At 44.1% G+C, this 19,532-nt stretch overlaps 1 protein-coding gene across 5 annotated transcripts in view; it reads left to right on the top strand.

The window, feature by feature from the left end:
* Window positions 1–4,936: 4,936 nt before the first annotated feature.
* The window catches only part of AFAP1 (actin filament associated protein 1), a 175,006-nt gene continuing 160,410 nt past the window's right edge, over window positions 4,937–19,532 (top strand). For 2 of the 5 annotated variants that reach the window (XM_065597100.1, XM_042855504.2), the window contains exon 1: window positions 4,982–5,134. The gene's annotated coding sequence lies outside the window, so the exon portion shown is untranslated. Of the gene's footprint in view, window positions 5,135–19,532 lie in introns of all 5 variants that reach the window. The other 3 variants (XM_005300759.5, XM_005300755.5, XM_005300758.5) reach the window with 3 other exon arrangements.

The following is a 19,532-nucleotide window of genomic DNA, read 5'->3' as shown; positions in this document are numbered from 1 at the left end:
GGTGGCACCTTAAAGACTAACAGATTTATTTGGGCATAAGCTTTCGTGGGTAAAAAACCCACTTCTTCAGATGCATGGAGACTGCATGCATGCATCTGAAGAAATGGGTTTTTTACCCACAAAAGCTTATGCCCAAATAAATCTGTTAGTCTTTAAGGTGCCGCCAGACTCCTTGTTGTTTTTAACATCTTGTTTGTTTTTTTGAGAGCAGCTGCCTGTGAGCAGAGGTCTTCACTGAGCTGTCTACAATAATGCTTAGGTCTTTTCTTAAGTTGATACAGTTAATTTAGAACACTGTAAGGTTAAAGTAATTTTAAATTTTTCCCACCTATGTCCATTACTTTGCATTTATTGGCACTGATTTTATTTGCCCATGTTATCCATTCACCTAGCTTACTTAGGTCCCTCTGAAGTTCCTCAACCTGGGGAGCATCCCTTCACCTCATACCCCATTTGAGTACTGGACTATGCCCAGGACTCCAGACTTCAAAATCATGTCATGGTCTTCTGCCAGTTCTTCCTTGGTCTTCCTCACTTTCTCTTTCCTTCCTTAGGCACCCAATTCAATGCTTGCTGAGTATGTCTCCCATCTTCCTTATGGTGTACATTTCTCAACCACTTGAGTGTTCTTTCTTTGATATTTTCTAACATATCCTGCTCTGCTAGACCCCTTACTCTCACATCAGTTAATTAGGGTGAGTGTGTGTGTGATTACCAGTCCTCCCATCCAGGTGCTTCACATATCTTTTAGCCTTGTCAATCTGAGAAGGTCTGGCAGCTCCCCACAATACCTTCTCTGCAGCATTTTGAACCAGCGGACAGTTATCCCCTGGGAAAGGTTCATGATCTGTCCTAAATCTCTATGCTCTCTATGAAGTCCACCCACTAACAAAATCCAAATCATTTTTACCCAGGTGTACAAAGAGTGTATCCAGCTGGTCCCAGAGCATGTCCCTCTTGCCATGCCAACTCAGATTTGCCTCATGACCAAGCCTAACTATGAACGTCCATGGGAATTGGCTGCACACCCACAGGCCTAAGATGCAGATGTCCCTGCTTCTGCCCTATTTTCCCTTCCGGCGCCTCACAGTTCACTAGTGGTGGGGAGAGCACAGCCAGCCACCTTGCCCCACCTGCCTGGGTGATTCCATGTTGTAGCTACCACACTGGACTGCCCCCACCTCCAATCACATTTTAAAATGTAAAACTGTCAAACATGGCATTGGCACACCCCAGCAATATTTTTGCCAACAATGGGTTAACATAATGGATTACAAATTTGGTTGAAGGAATTGATGGCCCCTGGATTCGCAAACAATTTTATATTTCATGAGATACAGAAGAGAAATAAGAGAGATCCCTCTCAGTGGAGATGCTCCTTATAAAGACACTCCAATGCAATGTTATCAGTTTTCATAATGTGAAAAGAGAGAATTTACCAAAAGATAAATAAAAATGGCTACAAACGGGATTCAGAAATCAATGTAACTCATCTAAGGGTGACATATGCTCCACTTTTGTAGTAATCAAATAAAAATTAAAGGTGAAGAGTTAACATCCACAAATATTGACTACAAAACTGAGCCACGTAAGTTATGCATAATGCCACTCAGCCATAAAAAAGCAATGCTTAAAAGTTTGCAACCAGCAAACTATTTTTTTCTGGCAATATATTTTAAAACCATATATGTGTGAACCAAAAACTGGAACAACAACAAAAAGACCATTGGAGTCTCCAAACTTTAAGCAAGGCACGTCCCTAGGAGTAATTTGTAGCTAAGTTTGTCTTCACAAAGGATGTCTCCCACTTCTACAGTGTCATAAATATACAGCTAAGGGTATCATAAAATCCTTCCTTACCTGTAAAGGGTTAAGAAGCTCAGATAACCTGGTTGGCACCTGACCAGAAGGACCAATGGGGAAAGAAGATACTTTCAAATCTGGGGGGGAGAGGTTTTGTTTGGTGCTCTGTGTGTGTTCTCCCTGGAGACAAAGGGAGAGACCAAGCAAGTAATCCAGCTCCCACCAAAATGATACATCTAATATTACAGAAATAGTAAGTAATAGCAAGGAAATGCGTTAGAGTATCTTTTGTTTTAGCTTGTGAATTTTTCCTGTGCTAAGAGGGAGGTTTATCCCTGTTTTTGTAACTTTAAAGTTTTGCCTGGAGGGGAAATCCTCTGTGTTTTGAATCTTGTTGTTACCCTGTAAAGTTATCTTCCATCCTGATTTTACAGAGGTGATTCTTTTATCTTTTTTTAAATAAATTCTTCTTTTAAGAACCTGATTGATTTTTCATTGTTCTTAAGATCCAAGGGTTTGTGTCTGTGTTCACCTGTACCAATTGGTGAGGATATTATTCTCAAGCCTTCCCCAGGAAAGGGGGTGTAGGGCTTGGGGGAATATTTTGGGAGAATAGAACTCCAAGTGGTCCCGTCCCTGATTCTTTGTCTAAATCACTTGGTGGTGGCAGCATACTGTTCAAGGACAAGGTGGGATTTGTGCCTTGGGAAAGTTTTTAACCTAAGCTGGTAAAAATAAGTTTAGGGGATCTTTCATGCGGGTCCCCACATCTGTACCCCAGAGTTCAGATTGGGGAAGGAACCCTGACACACACCCACATGCTTATCTCCAGGAAGAGGTTGGAGGTCATCAGCACTGTTTGCCCCCAGGATGCTGTAGATCTTGTTGTCTTACCTCCCATCTTGGCATGGGCAAGAAAGGGAGAATGAGCACCTCTGTCCTTCCCTATTATTGATTTGTATTAAGTAGCACCTAGCAGCTCCAGACAGGAACCGGGTCCCTATTGTGTTAGGTGCTGTACAAACACAAGCCCTGCCCCAAAGAACTTATAATTTAAGTAGTTCCTGGGCAAAGGTGTGTAAAGTTTAGGTGTACATGCAAATTAATGTTCTTTTTAAAATAATAGGAACATTCAAACTGAACTAGTAATCAGTGCCTATCTATATTGTCTATATTCCAATTTGCACCATTTTAACTTCAAATACGTTTAAAAACGATCAGTCCAAAACTCTCTATGGACAGTTTTCATTTGATTTAAACCTGGTTTAAATTATATTGACTCATCTTAACTTGCATCATTAATCTTATTTAAATCTGGTTTGAATTATAGAAATGTAGGGTTGGAAGGGAGTGACGCAGCAGGGAGTGGGGAGTATTGACCTGGGAATGTTGCAGGGGAGTTTTACTGGGACTGTGTGTGGGATGGGAGACTTTCCTTGAGGGAAGATACCTGAATATGTAACATGAGAGCCAGGAGGGGGGTTGGGGCCAGGTGACACCTTCTGCCTGGGAAACTGGACAAAGGCTGGAGGAGGAGCCAGGGGGAGGCTGGGTGAGATGACTGGAGGTGGCTGGGGAAATGGAGGGAACCCCAGGACTGGGATCTAAGCTCCCTGCCCCCCAGAAGGACTTGACTGAGGGGTCTTGGTTGTACCTATAAGCTCTGTTATTGACTGTGTTCCTGTCGTCCAATAAACCTTCTGTTTTACTGGCTGGCTGAGTCTCACGGGGAATTGCAGGAAGTGGGGAGTGCAGGGCCCTGACTCCCCCCCACTCCGTGATAAAGGGACCTCGAGAAGTCATCTAGTCCAGCCTCTGCAGTGAGGCAGGACCAAGTATACCTAGACCATCCCTGATAGGTGTTTGTCTAACCTGTACCAAACTAAGCTAAATCAATATAAGCTAGGTATAAACTGATTTAAAAGTGTCCGCACAAGATTGTGCACCGTTTTAACAAACTGGTTTTAAAATCAAAGGTTTGGTGAAACAGGTACAACTTTCAATATAGCCAGGCTCAGACTTCTGGATTGCTTTATCTCAGTTGAGCATATCCCTTGGTAGGAATAGGGAAAATGCTGTTGGACTAGAGCAGAAGGATGGAAGTCTGGAGGAGGTGGGTTCCAGTTGACTTGGGCAGCAGGACTTTTCTGTTTTGGCATCCTCCCTCCTTATGTGCAGCAGGCTTTATGCCTGTAGCATTTGCAGGCACCATGAGTCTGTCTGCTGACAGCGCAGGGCTAAGAGATGGATTGTGGGGCTTACTCTGGCCCCAAGATAACTGGTAAAATAGAGGTCAACTGCCTGTGCAGGACAATGATTACAGTACAAAGTTCATGTGGAAGGGATGCCACCTACCACGTTTTATTCATGGTAAGCAGCCAGACATTTGTATTGCTACATGAAATTAACGCTGTAATATGGGGTAATGAGCATCCTGTATTGAGTTGATATAGGACTCAGGATAACATGCAAATAGAGGTGTCCTTTAATAAGAGTCAGGGCCCTGTATCCCTTCACTCCCCCCAAGGAGCAGGCTTGCAACTCTAACCTCAACCTCCCGTTTCCCCGCCAGGAGACTATCTCCCTCCCTTCACCATCCATCCCCCCTCAGCACTTGCTTGTCCCCTGGTAGAACCCATAGCATCTAGCAGCACCCCCTTCTATGTCCCCCTGGTTGTCTCGAAGAAACACCCCACACCACCAATCTCTGCTTGGCCCCAGCCTTCGAGCCCAAATGAACCTTCCAGGGCTCCAAGAACTGGCACCTCCCTAGCCCTCATCCCTTCTGCAACCCCCTAGTCCCCTGAATGGTGCTGGCCCCCTTCCTGCCCCTTTTGCAACCCCTTAGTCCCTTGGACGGTGCTGGCTCCCTTGCAACCCCCTAGTCCTCTGGATGGTGCTCGAGACCCTCTTCCCTGGGGTACCTCCTTCCCTGCCCGCAGGGAGCATTTACCCAGAGGATGCTGTAGCACCCCACACCGCTATATCCTTTCGGGGCGCAGGCTAGAGAGAGCAGCTCCGCTCCGTGCTACCTGCCCTGGGGCCGGGGGCTGGGGCACTCCCCCTCCCTCCTTTGTTCTGCCTGGCTCCGCCTCCTCCCAGCGCTGCCGGCTGATTGGGCAGCGGAGCCGCCAGTCTGGGCCGGCTCTGGCATGTGTGAATGATACTCCCCGGGCGTGCGGGGCTAGCTCGCGGCGGCTGCCTCCTCCTTTCCCCCGTCCTGGAGTGGAGCCGCTGCTCCCTGCCCGCCCTCGCCCCATTGTTGCGCCGGGTCTCGGGGTGGGCAGGCGCCCGGCTTTGTGCGGAGAATTGCTGCAGGACAAGGCTCGAGGTAGGAAATGTCTCTCTGCTGCTTGAACTCTCGCTCCGCTGCCCCTTTCCCGGCTCCCTGTTTGCAAACCTCCCCCAGCCCGCCCCAATGCCAAGGCAGAAACGGCCCGCTGGGCTCGGCCGAGGGGGCTCTGAAATGGGAAAGGGGCTTTCTCTAGCCAGGCTCTGATCCCCCCAGGCAGCCCCTGCAAACAGCCGGGGGCTGGAAGTTCTTTGGAAAGCACCCAGCACAGAGACAAAAAAAGCCCCTCTCTGTTTTGGCTGGGAGAAGCACATGGAAAAAGCGGTGATGGAGCCAGAGCATCAGGCGGCAGCAGTTCAGCCAGTTACTGTTTTCCCCCTTGCAAGATCTCTGGTGGTTGGGTCCCCCCCCCCCCCCCGACTCCGTTGCGCTGTTACATGATGCAACCCTTGCGTAGGGGTTGAAAGAGCGAAAATCTGGGTTGAGCTCTTCACAGATTATGCCATCTGGTTGTGATCCTTGTGACTCCAATCTCCAGAGCAAGACACCAGCCCGTCTGACGGGCTGCCCCAACTCCGAGAGGCTGCTGCTTTGTACCGTAGAGGGCTTCATTATTTCCCCCCACCTTTGGGGACAATCCACCCCGATTTTGTCATTTCAACCCGTTTCAGCACGGGGGGGAGGGGGGAATTGCATCATGTTACAGTCCCGGAGTCAGTAAGGGCGAAGGCAAAAAGAACCATCTTTCCAGATCTATCCCCACTGGCTTCACCAATATATGACCCCCTCCTTTGTATTTCCTGTTTAACGGAGAGGTTAAAACTAAAAAGCAGCCGTGTGATTGGTAGAAAGATGTTCAGTTCACAGCGACGTATTTTGATTTCTTCCACTGGGATTTTTTTTTTAATTCAATTTTTACTTTGTTGGTTCTGCTTGGAGATAGGTGAAATTTACCCAAGATTTAGCCCGTTGAAAAATGAATAGTGAGGCAACAGAGAGAGATGTTTGGAGCCAGGGAAATTGAGCACATTCTCTAGTTTGTGTACAGAGTTCAAAGACTTCCAATAAGCTCCATTGATCTTAAGAAAGGAAGGGATTCACCTGCCTGGGGGGTAGTATGGAGAAATATACATGTGTCTGAGAGAGAAGAATCACCATCTTTCCCTTCCATGGATGTTAGGGATGGAAAAGACTATAGTTTTCCAGTCTCTCCCATTTGTTTCATCAGTTTTCTCACACTTAATAGACTTGTAGTTAGTTTTTCATGCTTGGACCATGGATGATGGTTTCAAGTAAGATCAGAATTATAAAATAATGAAGCAGACCCCATATGCAGAGAGATCCCTTCAAAAAACATTGTGTTGTAAACTTGTGGGCATGCCAGCCTCATGTCTTCTAAAGATTTCTGTTGATATCACTCTTTGTTTTGCTCCTTGAAAGAAAACTATATTCTGACAACATGGATCAACTCTACTGCTTATGATATTTTTCACAAATGGAGTACCCCTCCCTCCCACACACGGCCTTGTGGGTATGTCCAGCTACTGGTGTAGGCAATAAAGTGCCATAACTTTCTCTGAGATGCTGGTTAGGGTATCTAGGGAAATGTGAGGTTTATTTTTCTATGTCAGGCCTGTGTAGGCATGGCAGATGGGGGGAAAGGTATCAGCTGGTTTGGCAGCTGATAGTTTGGTTGGGATACTTAGCAATGGAGGAGGAGTACTTCACCCATCTCTCCTCTATTGGGTATCCCTCATTCATCTCCTATGCCTCCTGGTCATCTCCCAGGAAAAACCTGCACAAATATCTTGCTTTCGTAAACAAGTTATTTTGTCTTTTGGAAGAAAAGGGCAATGGAATAGGAGAAGATCTGGGGCATTGGACACTAGATAGAGTGGGTGATGGCAGTTGTGTTATCATGGCAACAGGATTACCAGAAATAGTCAGGAAAATCTTTAAATGGATTCTGAAAAGAAAAGAGGAGTACACTCTGCTCTATTTTTGTGAAAACACCCAGGGATTTTAATGGCAGTCCTATACATGGAATGATGAGCACTTATTTCCCATCAGTCAGCCATTGTTTGGTGTTTTGTCAAAGAAAAATCTCTAGGCAACGGTATCAGCATTATGCTGGTATTATGAGCTCTCCAATACAATCTTGGATGCTAGGGTTTGGGAAGATCACCTGGGTCAGAACTGTTCCAAATAGGCTGTTTATCATTAACTTTTGAAAGGAGGGCCTTGTGATCACCAACAAATGCATGGAACACAGGAACTTCAATAGACCAGTCACTGATAGTGTTTTAAAACCTTACAGGTTTTGGACTGAAGTATTTTTGTTTTGTTGTGAACATAAATACTATAAAAACAACAAGGAGTCTGGTGGCACCTTAAAGACTAACAGATTAGTTAGTCTTTAAGGTGCCACCAGACTCCTTGTTGTTTTTGTAGATACAGACTAACACGGCTACCCCCTGATACATAAATACTATAGTTCTATTTAATATGCATAGCCATCCATGTACTTTTGAAGTGCTTTATCAAAAGGAACTAGCGGGGGACTTTATAGACAGAAGATGCTGAACTCATGCTTTGGAGGGACCTTTTCCGGAAAGTATGTACCTGCCAAGGATTCCACCAAAGCTTTAGGTTGAGCCATGGGAAGGCAAGCAAAATAATAAAATGGACTCCAAGGCTTCTCCAAATTCAGGAGAATTTCTGACCTTTAAAAAGAGAGAGATCTTATTTATTTATATTTAAGAAACTATCACTGAATGCAAAATGAGCCAGATTCTGCACTATAGTACACCTGCACAATCCCATTGACTGCAGTGTGGTATAAGAGCAGAATTTAGATGGGCTTCTAAACCTATCATCTGTGAGTTTAGAGTAAGTTAAAGGAGGGAAAGGCTTCCAGGGAAGGATGTTTATGGCTGTAGGAAATTGTGGTTGCATCTTCAGGAGATGATTCTGTTTGTTGTTTCTTTTCAGTGGTGTAAGGAAAATCAGCTCTAAGGTCAGAACATGAACCATCTTGTCACGGCTACTCATCAAAGCTTCCCTGAAACAGAATGCCCTAGTGCAGTGGTTCTCAAAATTTTTTTCTCCGTGGACCACTTGAAAGTTGCTGAGGGTCTCGGTGGACCACTTAATAATCTTTCCAAATGTTGTTTGTACCATTAGCTAACTATATTGTAAAGCGCTTTGGATAAAAGCGCTATATAAAAAAAACCTTAATAATTAACATTTTTTTGTTCTACAAATAAAAGCACACAACTCACATTTTAATATCAGTAGTCTTACCTTTCTAATGTGATGGATGTGCCCTCTCTCCCCCGCCGCAGCAGCCCCTGAGCTAGGGCTGGGAAGGAGGGGGGGTCTCTCCCTCTCTCCCCTGCCACAGCAGCCCCTGAGCTGGGGCTGGGAAGAAGGACCGTCTCTCCCTGGCAGCTGCAGCCCTGGAGCTGGGGCTGAGAAAGTTGCCTCTTTCTCTGGCCACCGCAGCCCTGTACGTCCCAAATTCCCCCCACCCCGTCTTCTCACCCCACTGCCCCCTCCCACCTACCTCCTATTCCTCCCAAGGCCATCATCTCACCTTACATGTGTGTCTCCTCCAGGGTCCAGGCACCTAATTAGTGGAGCCACGCTTGCGCGGCTCCGCTAATTAGGTGGGTAGCCCTTCATTCTCTCGTCTGCAGCTGCCCACGCGCGCATCTTAGAGGGAACTATCCGCGGACCACCTGAATGGAGCTCGGACCACAGTTTGAGAACTTCTGCCCTAGTGCAAAGAGTTGTCACTTCAGTGCTCCTTAGCAGTGTATGGAGAGGTACAGGCTTAGTTTCAGGGATGTATCTAAAACTTTCATTTCAAATTTGGGGGGGAGGGATAGCTCAGTGATTTGAGCATTGCCTTGGTAAACCCAGGGTTGTGAGCTCAATCCTTGAGGGGGGGCCATTTGGGGATCTGGGGCAAAATCAGTACTTGGTCTTGCTAGTGAAGGCAGGGGACTGGACTTGATGATCTTTCAAGGTCCCTTCCAGTTCTAGGAGATGGGATATCTCCCTTAATTATATTATTATTTAAATATCTCTATCAAGGGGAGTATGATTAACCAGGCATCCATTGGTTAACCACATTGATCAAAGCTGTTTCCTTTGTTTTGGAAAAGGTGTGGAGGGAAGAGGTGTGTTTTTATATTTATCTAAAAAGATAATTTATCCTGATAAGTGGAAGGGGGTGGAGATGGCCTACTTTTTCTTCCAAATGATTGGGCACATTTAGTTCATGTCACAGGAGTGCGTACGGGGTGTACCGGGTGTGCCCAGGCACACCCTAATGTCTCAAAAAAAAAAAGTGGCTTTGCATTTTAATTTAAGTAAAGTTCAGTTGTTAATTTTAAAAAAATTAAGTTTAGTTAAGTTTTAATTTCTTTAGTTTGATGAATAAAAATAATGTCCTCTATGATTGAGTAGTTTCAGAGTAGCAGCCGTGTTAGTCTGTATCCGCAAAAAGAACAGGAGTACTTGTGGCACCTTAGAGACTAACAAATTTATTAGAGCATAAGCTTTCGTGGACTACAGCCCACTTCTTCTATGCATCCGAAGAAGTGGGCTGTAGTCCACGAAAGCTTATGCTCTAATAAATTTGTTAGTCTCTAAGGTGCCTCAAGTACTCCTGTTCTTTTTATGATTGAGTATTCAATAAATGTTTGCCTTTAAATATAAATAAATAAATTAAATAAAATTCCCTGGGTGCACACCCTAATGAAATGTGCTGCGTATGCCCATGGTTCATGTTTTTGTGCCCATAGCACTCTAAAACCCTTTTATTGGCAGCCTCTTCAAAAGATTGATGCATCTTTTCCATCTCGACGGATCAGTTACATGACTCATGACTTTCTGTGGATATATTTTTGTGTTTCCACTTAGTCATCACTGTGTCTATTGATTATTCACCGAGAACACAGAAATGGACAGGTATCTAGGTTAATGTACTTCTGTAGGCAATGTTCTTAAGTTTTTCAATGAAATCCAGATTTTATACCTAATGGAAATTACTTGAAAAACAGGGCTGGACTTAGGTTCTATAAGACTACTATAAACAGTGAAACAAAGGCCTTGTGCCTTCTAAAACATAACTTTGAGAAATATACCTATTTTAAGTTCTTTATCCATTGAGGTGTCCTTGAGAATTTAGGAAAGTCCCTATAGTTGTATGGCATCTAAGGCTGGCCTTGCAGAGAATTCACCTTCTCTAAATGAGGGCATGTCTACACTTGCTATTTAAAGTGGAAAAAGTCCCTTTTTTGCGCAAAAAACGTGGGAGCGTCTACACTTGCCAATGACTCTTTGAGATGAAACTCAGAAGTTTCACCGCAAAAAGAAAAACACCTCCACGAGAGGCGTACAGCTCTTACTGGTGATGCTGTTGCGGTCATGTGCAAGTGAAGACACATTCTTTCTGTTTACAGAGCTTTTAGCCTCCACAGGATATCCCACAGTGCCTAGGTGACCACTCTTGCCAGCAGCTCAGCTGCTCTGACGCCAGATAAACAGACATTCACTCCTCTCCCAGGAAAGCCCCGGGAACATTGAAACTCCCCTTCCTGTTTTCTTGGCAAATGCTCACTTATCTGGGCAGGTGACAATGCCTGCTCCACGGAGCAAAGGATCCCCTGCTTGGAGCCATGCTGAACTGCTGGAGCTGATCAGTGTTTGGGGAGAGGAGTTTGTGCAGGGACCCAGAATGCCCTACGATCACCCTCTCTCCCCCTCTCCCACAAGACCCATCGTCAAACTAGAGAGAGCTGCAGTGTGGGATAGCTACCCTCAGTGCGCTGCTCTGGTCCACGATGGAAGTGCTGCAAATGTAAACACTCTCTCATGCCTTTGGAAGTAAGTGAGTACACAAACCAGTGAAGCTGACAGCTCAAAAACTCTGCAAGTGTAGACATAGCCTGACTTAGAAAAGTCACTGAGATCTTGCATTTAGATCTCTTGTGGGAAGGCAACTGTAAAAACTTCAATGCATATTTACCAGATGAGAACAAGGTAATCAAAGAGAAAAATAACGTAAACACTTATTTTTCTACCTGGAAGTGGGTCACATTCTACCTTTAGCTGGATGAATGGGATGGCATGAGTGACTGTAAAAGTGGCCTTTCTTATGTTTGTTTCTTTCAGGGATGCTTACAGGAATAGGGTGGGAAATAATCAGAAATAAAGTCAAAAGGTGGTGTAAGCACAGCTGTGCCATCAAGGGCAGAACGTGGCTCAAAGCATGCATGATGCAGTAAGGTCTGATCGCGGACAAGCCCTTGTGGAAGGTCTCTTTGATAGCACGATTTGCCCTGTTTATGTTTACAGGGTAGGGATAGCTCAGTGGTTTGAGCATTGGCTTGCTAGACCCAGGGTTGTGAGCTCAATCCTTGAGGGGACTACTTAGGGAACTGGTGCAAAATCAGTACTTGGTCCTGTTAGTGAAGGCAGGGGGCTGGACTTGATGACCTTTCAAGGTCCCTTCTGGTTCTAGGAGATAGGATATCTCCATTAATTTAATTTAATCCTGCAAGCTGCTGAACACCTTCAATTCCCATTGAAGTCAGTGAGTTAATGACACTCCACTCATTGTGGAAGTGGCCCTGGGAGAATATACTAGGCTGTGGGGCAGACTGATCAACGTCTTTCCTGATCTACACTAGAAAATTACATCGGCTTAACTATGTCGTTCAGGGCTGTGAAAAATCCACACCTGAGTAGTGTAATTAAGCCAACCTAGCCCTCACTGTAGACAGCCCTACGTTGGCAGAAGAATTCTTCCATTGACCTAGCTACCACCTCTTAGGCAGGTTTATTACCTGCACCAATGGGAGTGTCTACACTGAAACACTACAGCAGTGCAGCTGTATATGAAGCCTCTTGGTGAGATCAGTTTGAAACACAGGGTCGGGTATCATTTTATGTTGATGATACACAAGTCAAGTGTATGTCTTTTTCCCTATGGCACCACAAGCTCAGTCCCCGCTGTAGAGAAATACTTGGATGACGATACCAGCTGGATGGCTTGGTGCTATACCCTGCTGTTGGGTAGAGATTGTTGATGTGAAGAGACTTGCTTCTCTGCTATGTCTTTGCTTGTTGAGGGAGATTCTGTCTTAGGCAGTGAGTCAGGTTAAGAATGTTGGCATCACTTTTGACTATGCTCTGTCCATGGAAAGCCATAGTTTATAAGTCGTTTGCACAGCAGGGCACTCAATAGAAATATATTCCCTTGTGACCACAAGGACTGATGATTTTTGTGGAAAAGGAACAATGTTAAAATTGTACGATATGAGATGTTGTTATAGGATAAGTGTTGTTACATGGATTGCATGGCGGAGTATGTGTGGTATGAAGACTGAAAAGAACACATACCACTGAGTGCACAGAGACACACAGGCTCAGACTCCTGCACCCAAGCCCCCTGTTTCACATTTTGCCGCTGTGTCTATCAAGATAAATAGGGGGAAATGTTACTTTAAAGGATTGCTTTTGGCTTTCCTTTATAATGACTTTGCTGTCAAAAATACAAGCACCTTGGGAGTAGACAGTGTATGTTTGCCAGTATAACTGACAAAAATGATTAGAAACTGATGGTAAAAAACAAAACAAAACTCTTGCATAAATAAGAAAAGTTAATCTCATTTTTTAAAAAGTAAAAGGAATAAATATAAAAAACAGTGCACTTGTTTAATTATGAGTTCTGAGACAATTCTGGGATTTCTGTTTTCTGACGGGCTGTCTCCGTGGGCATATCTTTGCCAGGTCATGTTTTAGAACGGATGGGGATGGCTTTTTTGCTCCAGGGCAGATACAGATAATTTCTGCGCTTGTGCCAAAGGCTTTATAAGCACTAAATACGGAACAAAAAAAAATCCCATCATTCATCAGTAATAAGCATCAGAAATCAGTGCACAAATGCTTTCAGTTTAATCTGTACTGTTGCTGATGTCTCAGAGATTGGGTATTTTAGCCCTCAGCTGGTAAAATGCAGCATTTGTGTATGAGCTGTACTAAGTATACATTATTCATTAGGGAACTGTCATCATATCATGGTTGTGAATCCCTGAAGTCTCTATCCTTTTCCTAATCATATCTAAACATTTATAGAACACAAGAACTTGGTGTTATTCCACTTGACTGGCTGACCAATCTTCTGGTTCATTTAGTACATCCTCAGCTGGTAGCCACGGCTAAGGAGTAGGTCCCTTACAGTTAATCTAAAATAGAGTTCAGAAACTTGGCGTATTTCATACATCCATAGTAACTAAACTAGCACTGTGATCTTTAGTAGACTAGTCATAATTGCATGTTATCTTCATGGAAAAAAGGGAAAACCAAAAGCTAATTAATGGGACACATTCTTGTTAAACCAACAAATAATATTAAGCATTAGGACTATCAAGGTACCACCTGCATTTTAGGCCTCTAAACTTGAGTGTTAGGAATGATTAGTCTGTCCAATAAAAAGTCTCATTACCTAGTTGGTTTAATTTTTAAGAGATTAATTACAGATGCTAGAGCGATTTAGAATCTTAACTGGTGTTTGAGTTATGCTCCCTTATCATGATAATGTCATTGTTCTAAAAGGGGAGTGGAAGAAGTGATGAGGGAGAATATAATTTGTATTGTTACTAGCAATTAGCATATGTGATTAAATTGCCTAGGCATTTCTTATCAAGACCAGCTGCAAACTGGGAATTGAGGTGTGGCCTTCATAGAATTTACTAGTGTAGTCATCAATCAGATATGGCATAAAGCTTTATCACATTCTATCTGTGTGGCTCACAGGCCACATGCTGTCTAGTCTAGGGAGAGAAACAAGGGGAACTACTGCAGGTTTTAAATTAAACAAAACAAACAGTGAGCTTTTCCCATCTGCACTGACTTCATTGACAGATTTTGACTTGTACATTGTGCTGCTGGTCTGGTCTCATAAAATGAAACTGTTTTAAATCAACGTGACAGACCTCTTATAAATTGCAGTTTCATTGATGAATCATTCACAAAGCTTTCATCACATCTTCTGCCTTCCACAGTCAAAACAGCTCAATTCTGACCCCAAGCAGAGTGCTATTTTATTAAGAAGGGATCAGTGTGATATGTTAAAAAAAACTAGGAGTCTGGTGTCACCTTCAAGACTAACAGATTTATTTGGGCATAAGCTTTCATGGGTAAAAAACCCACTTCTTCAGATGCATGGAGTGAAAATTACAGATGCAGGCATAAATATACTGCTACATGAAGAGAAGGGAGTTACCTTACAAGTGGAGAACCAGTGTTGACAGGATGGATGTGGTCCACTCCCAATAATTGATGAGGATGTGTCAATACCAAGAGAGGGAAAATTGCTTTTGTAGTGAGCCAGCCACTCCCAGTCCCTATTAAGGTGTTAAATTTGCAAATGAATTGTAGCTCTGCAGTTTCTCTTTGAAGTCTCTTTTAGAAGATTTTTGTTGCAGGATGGCTACTTTTAAATCTATTATTGAATGTCCACAGAGATTGAAGTGTTCTCCTACTGGCTTTTGTATGTTACCATTCCTGATGTCTGATTTGTGTCCATTTATTCTTTTACGTAGAGACTGTCCACTTTGGCCAATGTACATGGCAGAGAGGCATTGCTGGCACATATCACATTAGTAGATGTGCAGGTGAATGAGCCCCTGATGGTGTGGCTCATGTGGTTGGGTCCTCCGATGGTGTCGCTAGAATAGATACGGAGACAGAGTAGGCAATGGGGTTTGTTCCAGGGACTGGTTCCTGGGTTAGTGTTTCTCTGGTGTGTAGTTGCTGGTGAGTATTTGCTTCGGGGGGGCGCTGTCTATAAGCGAGGACTGGCCTGTCTCCCAAGGTCTGTGAGAGTGAGGAATCATTTTCCAGGATAGGTTGTAGTTTGTTGATGATGTGCTGGAGAGGTTTTAGCTGGGGGCTGTACATGATTTGTTGTTTATTTTCAAATAGTTGCTGCAAGTCTGGGTGGTGCAAAGTAAATAAAGGTTTTTGGACTGCACTTGTTCTTAAATGAATTAATGCATTTTTTCAGAGATTTGAACCTATGAGTGGGTGTTTTTATTTACGCGAGTTGGGGGGGTCGGTTATTGCCTTAGCAAATGTATCTGTGGTGTTGTGGCTGTGGTCTGCTGACGGAAGTCTGAGAGCATTGAACTAGAAACATGTGTTGCAGTATTTTGTTGAGCACTGGTGACAGCTGCATGAGTGGATGTACGGCAGTTTGTCTTGAGAATATGTGGAGAAGGCGTGTGACGTCTGCTGACTAAGGATTGTCTACATTAGAAGCAAAGGGCTTGGCAGCCCACCTTGGACTGTTGCCCCGCAGTACTGTGATGTTCTCTCTCTACGTGCACCCGCCCCACGTTCTTCTCTATGCAAACATTTTTCATTCTTAGCACTTGTTACCTGGCCAGATAAGTGAGCATTTGCCAAGAAAACAGGAAGGGGAGTTTCAAAGTTCCCGGGGCTTTCCTGGGGGAGGAGTGGATGTCTGTTTATCTGGCGTCAGAGCAGCAGAACTGCTGGCAAGAGTGATCACCTAGGCACTGTGGGATATCCTGTGGAGGCTAAAAGCCATGGGTTTGGCAGCAGGGTTCCTTTGACATTATGAAGGAAAGGAGGAACTCTTGGGTCAAGGAGCCCAGAACAAAATCTGTGGTTGACACAAGTGAGCAAAGGCTCTGTCTTCCTGGTCCTAGCCTCCTGCATTGCTCTGCCATTCTCCAGAGCTTAGATGCACTTACAGACTGGTTTCTAGCCTCTTTGTCAGGATACTATGAATATAACACAACCTCATAGATATAGGCTTTTTACCCTTTGGAGTTCCTTTCCTTCTCCAAACCCCCGCTCTCCAATCTACTCAAAATGCTGCCACAAAGATTGTCCTTTTCCTCTACTGCTCAGACCATATCATTCCCTTTTTCAAATTCCCTTGCTAGCTTCCTCTTGCCTTCTGCGTTAAGTGCAAGCTTCTTGTCTTCATCTTCAGGGCTCAGCACAATTGACAGGTATCAGAGGGGTAGCCGTGTTAGTCTCTATCTAATTGACAGCTGTCCCTTACCTCTCTTCTTCCTTCCTTCCCTCTTGAACTGTTAACTGGTTAAGCCATTGGCGGAGATAGGATGATCTGACCTTATTTGCTAAACTAGGCAAGTCTCAGCATAAGCTATCTGAACCTATTTGCATCACATACTGGCAAACAAATTCTAAAAGGTGTAATAAACAGATGTGTATGGAAGCGTTTAAATAGAGTTGGTCACAAAAAACACTAAATATTTTTGCAAAAATACTTGTCCTCATATGTGGAATCATTGAGGTTAATTTTCCAGCTGGCTTGAAAAAAACATGACTCCAATGGACAATGATTGGCTCTAGTGAGGTTTCAAAGTCTGTCTGGGCTTCTGTGGTATAGAAGTGTGACAATTTTTTTCCCCTGTGATCCAATAGCTGAGCTAAGGACTGTGTTAAATAATGGGTGTGACGAGTAGAGTACTCACAGTCCACAACACAGGGGATATACTGAACACATGTCCAAGGGAAAGGGGCGACGGCCAGAATACTGTGTCTTTCTGCAGATCAGGCATTGTCCCTTTGGGCTGTTGGCAGCTGAGTGTAAGTTAGAGAAACCCTGAAGCTATTTTAGTTTATGACGAGATGCAGGTAGTTTCTGACCAGCCCTGAGAGATGGGAGACACAAAGGTGGTGTTAAAAATCCATCTCGGGAACTACAGAACTAACCAGACATTCCACTTTTTACTGAAATGTCCCATTACTAAAGAATACCTCTTTTAAAATGAAAAAATCATGCTCAGGTTTTTTTTTTTTTTTTTAACAAATGTCTTCATGGTCTAGAGCAGGGGTAGGCAACCTATGGCACATGTGCCAAAGGCTGCACATGAGCTGATTTTCAGTGGCACTCACACTGCCCGGGTCCTGGCCACCGGTCCAGGGAGCTCTGCATTTTAATTTAATTTTAAATGAAGCTTCTTAAACACTTTAAAAACCTTATTTACTTTACATACAACAATCGTTTAGTTATATATTATAGACTTATAGAAAGAGACCTTCTAAAAACGTTAAAATGTATTACTGGCACGCGAAACCTTAAATTAGAGTGAATAAATGAAGACTCGGCACACCACTTCTGAAAGGTTGCCGACCCCTGGTCTAGATTGTGCCGGGATGTGCACAAGTGTTCTACTTGGACAACCCCTCATCCACACCATGTGGTTATAATAACAAGCATAAAAAAGCAGTGAGATTCTCTCTGGCCCAGGGAATTTCTAGGTGGATAGAAGGTCCTTTAGGGAAAACCCTAACAGCTTGGCCAGAGATGAAAGCTCAGGGTGTGATTTTTTTTGTTGTGAGCTTGGAAACCAAAGAAACCCAATCTTAAATATCTTGGGGGAACTTCTGGACAATAGCCAGTGTGAAGAATGTTGAGTTTAGCTGGGTTGGACCCCACCTGCATACACAAAACAACCACATTTCCAGGTTTTTTTGTTGAAAAATTATATTTGACAATCATGGTTTCATCTAAAATGAAAAAAACAGCTGGGAAGGTACAAAATTTCCCATTTTAAAAACAAATAAAAGCAAAAACCAAAACAATCCCACAAATCACCAACTAAATAAATAAACCCAACCAAACAAAACAAATTCCTTTGCAGAAAGGAAAAGCAGTCCATCTGTTGGAGAGTTTGTTTGCTCACATGACTTGGCAGCTTTTCAGAAGTCCATGAGACTACTTGCATGCTTATGTGCTTTACTGCATCAGGGCCCTAGCCTTGTCCTCTCCTGCATCCCTTGGGCCATGTCTACATTAGGAAAACTGGTTGTGTTTTAACATGATTTCACTGGTTGTGGTCAACCCAAGGCCCTCCTAGGTTAGTCTGTCTCCTAGTGGCCAGCTAGCATGTATTAAAACACAAATTATTTTCCTAGCTTTAGCATTTTCTCCTTTCCGCCCAATTCCATTATCCTTCTGTCTTTCTGTCCACTTCTTGGAACAATCATTCTTCCTCCTTCTAGCTTCTAGGGTGCTACTCAGCCTTGGCTCTCTGAATATTAATACATGCTGGGTTGGTCATAGGAGGGTGCAACTTTTTGAATTTCTTAGATAAAAACGGGCCAGTGTTGGTTTTTTGTGAGAGACACATTCAGTTCCTGATCATTAGGGGGACTTGTTGAAGGAGTGGGAAGGAAAAGTTTTCTCAAGCCATGGCTCCAATTGTGGCATAGCTGTTATTTTCTCATGAGGATGCAGCCTCTCTCAGAAGGAGATGGTTCAGGTGGAGGCATGTATTGGTGCTGTTGTTTTCAATTTTTTTTTTTTACTGTCTGTGCCCCCATGCTCTGGGGTGGGGTCCTGTCTCCTTTCTGCAGACACTTCTCCAGGCCTTACTTCACTGTGATCCTGAGAGTATTATTGTGCTGTACTGTAGACTGGGTTTTAGTGCATGGCTACACTTGCAGATGTAGAACCCTTTGAGTTAAACCGGGCATCATAGAGAAATCGCTGCAGTCTGTCTACACTGATAGCTGCAAGCACACTGGCGTGGCCACATTAGCAGTTCTTACAACTGCTACAGAGAGCAGTGCATTGTGGTAGCTATCCCAGCATGCAAGTGGCTGCAAAGTGCTTTTCAAATGCCCATTTGAAGTGTGGAGTGTTTTGTGTGTATGTGGGGGGTGAGAGAGTGGGTTTTTGGGGGGCTGAGAGCATGTCAGCATAAATAATTAATAATAATATCCCATCTCCTAGAAGTGGAAGGTCATCAAGTCCAGCCCCCTGCCTTCACTAGCAGGACCAAGTACTGATTTTGCCCCAGATCCCCAAGTGGCCCCCTCAAGGATTTAACTCACAACCTTGGGTTTAGCAGGCCAATGCTCAAACCACTGAGCTATCCCTCCCCCCAAAGCATGCTGTTTTGTAAGTTCACCTCTCTCTCTCACACAGCATTCCACAGTAATGGTTGATTTGTCTCAGAGCAGATAAGCAGCTGGCTGTCAAATGGAGCTTTCAAAGGGCATAATCCTGCAGCGATTGCAAAACAATGACAAGAGTGGCCACTTGACTTAAGGGGATTATGGGACGTTTCCAGAGGCTGATCAGAGCGCAGCAGTGCAACACCTCATTCACACTGACACCGTTTCAGCCAATCTGCGCCAAGCGTTAATCTTCTCGCCGAGGTGGAGTACCAGGAGCGCTCTAGCCATGGAGTCAGAGCGCTCTATGTGCCTTACCAGTGTGGCCGGGTAGTGAGCTAGGGTACCCGAGACTGCTTTAATGCGCTCTAACTCGCAAGTGTAGCCAATCCCTTAGACAGAAATCATGAAGAGCTACACCCAAAGTCAGCCAGGGAACTGCACTGTTTCCTGCAGACTT

This window comes from Chrysemys picta, chromosome 5 (assembly GCF_011386835.1).
Source record: "Chrysemys picta bellii isolate R12L10 chromosome 5, ASM1138683v2, whole genome shotgun sequence".
NCBI lineage: Eukaryota > Metazoa > Chordata > Testudines > Emydidae > Chrysemys > Chrysemys picta.
The sequence above is the reverse complement of the archived record's forward strand: the minus strand, read 5'-3'. Positions and strand labels throughout refer to the sequence as shown.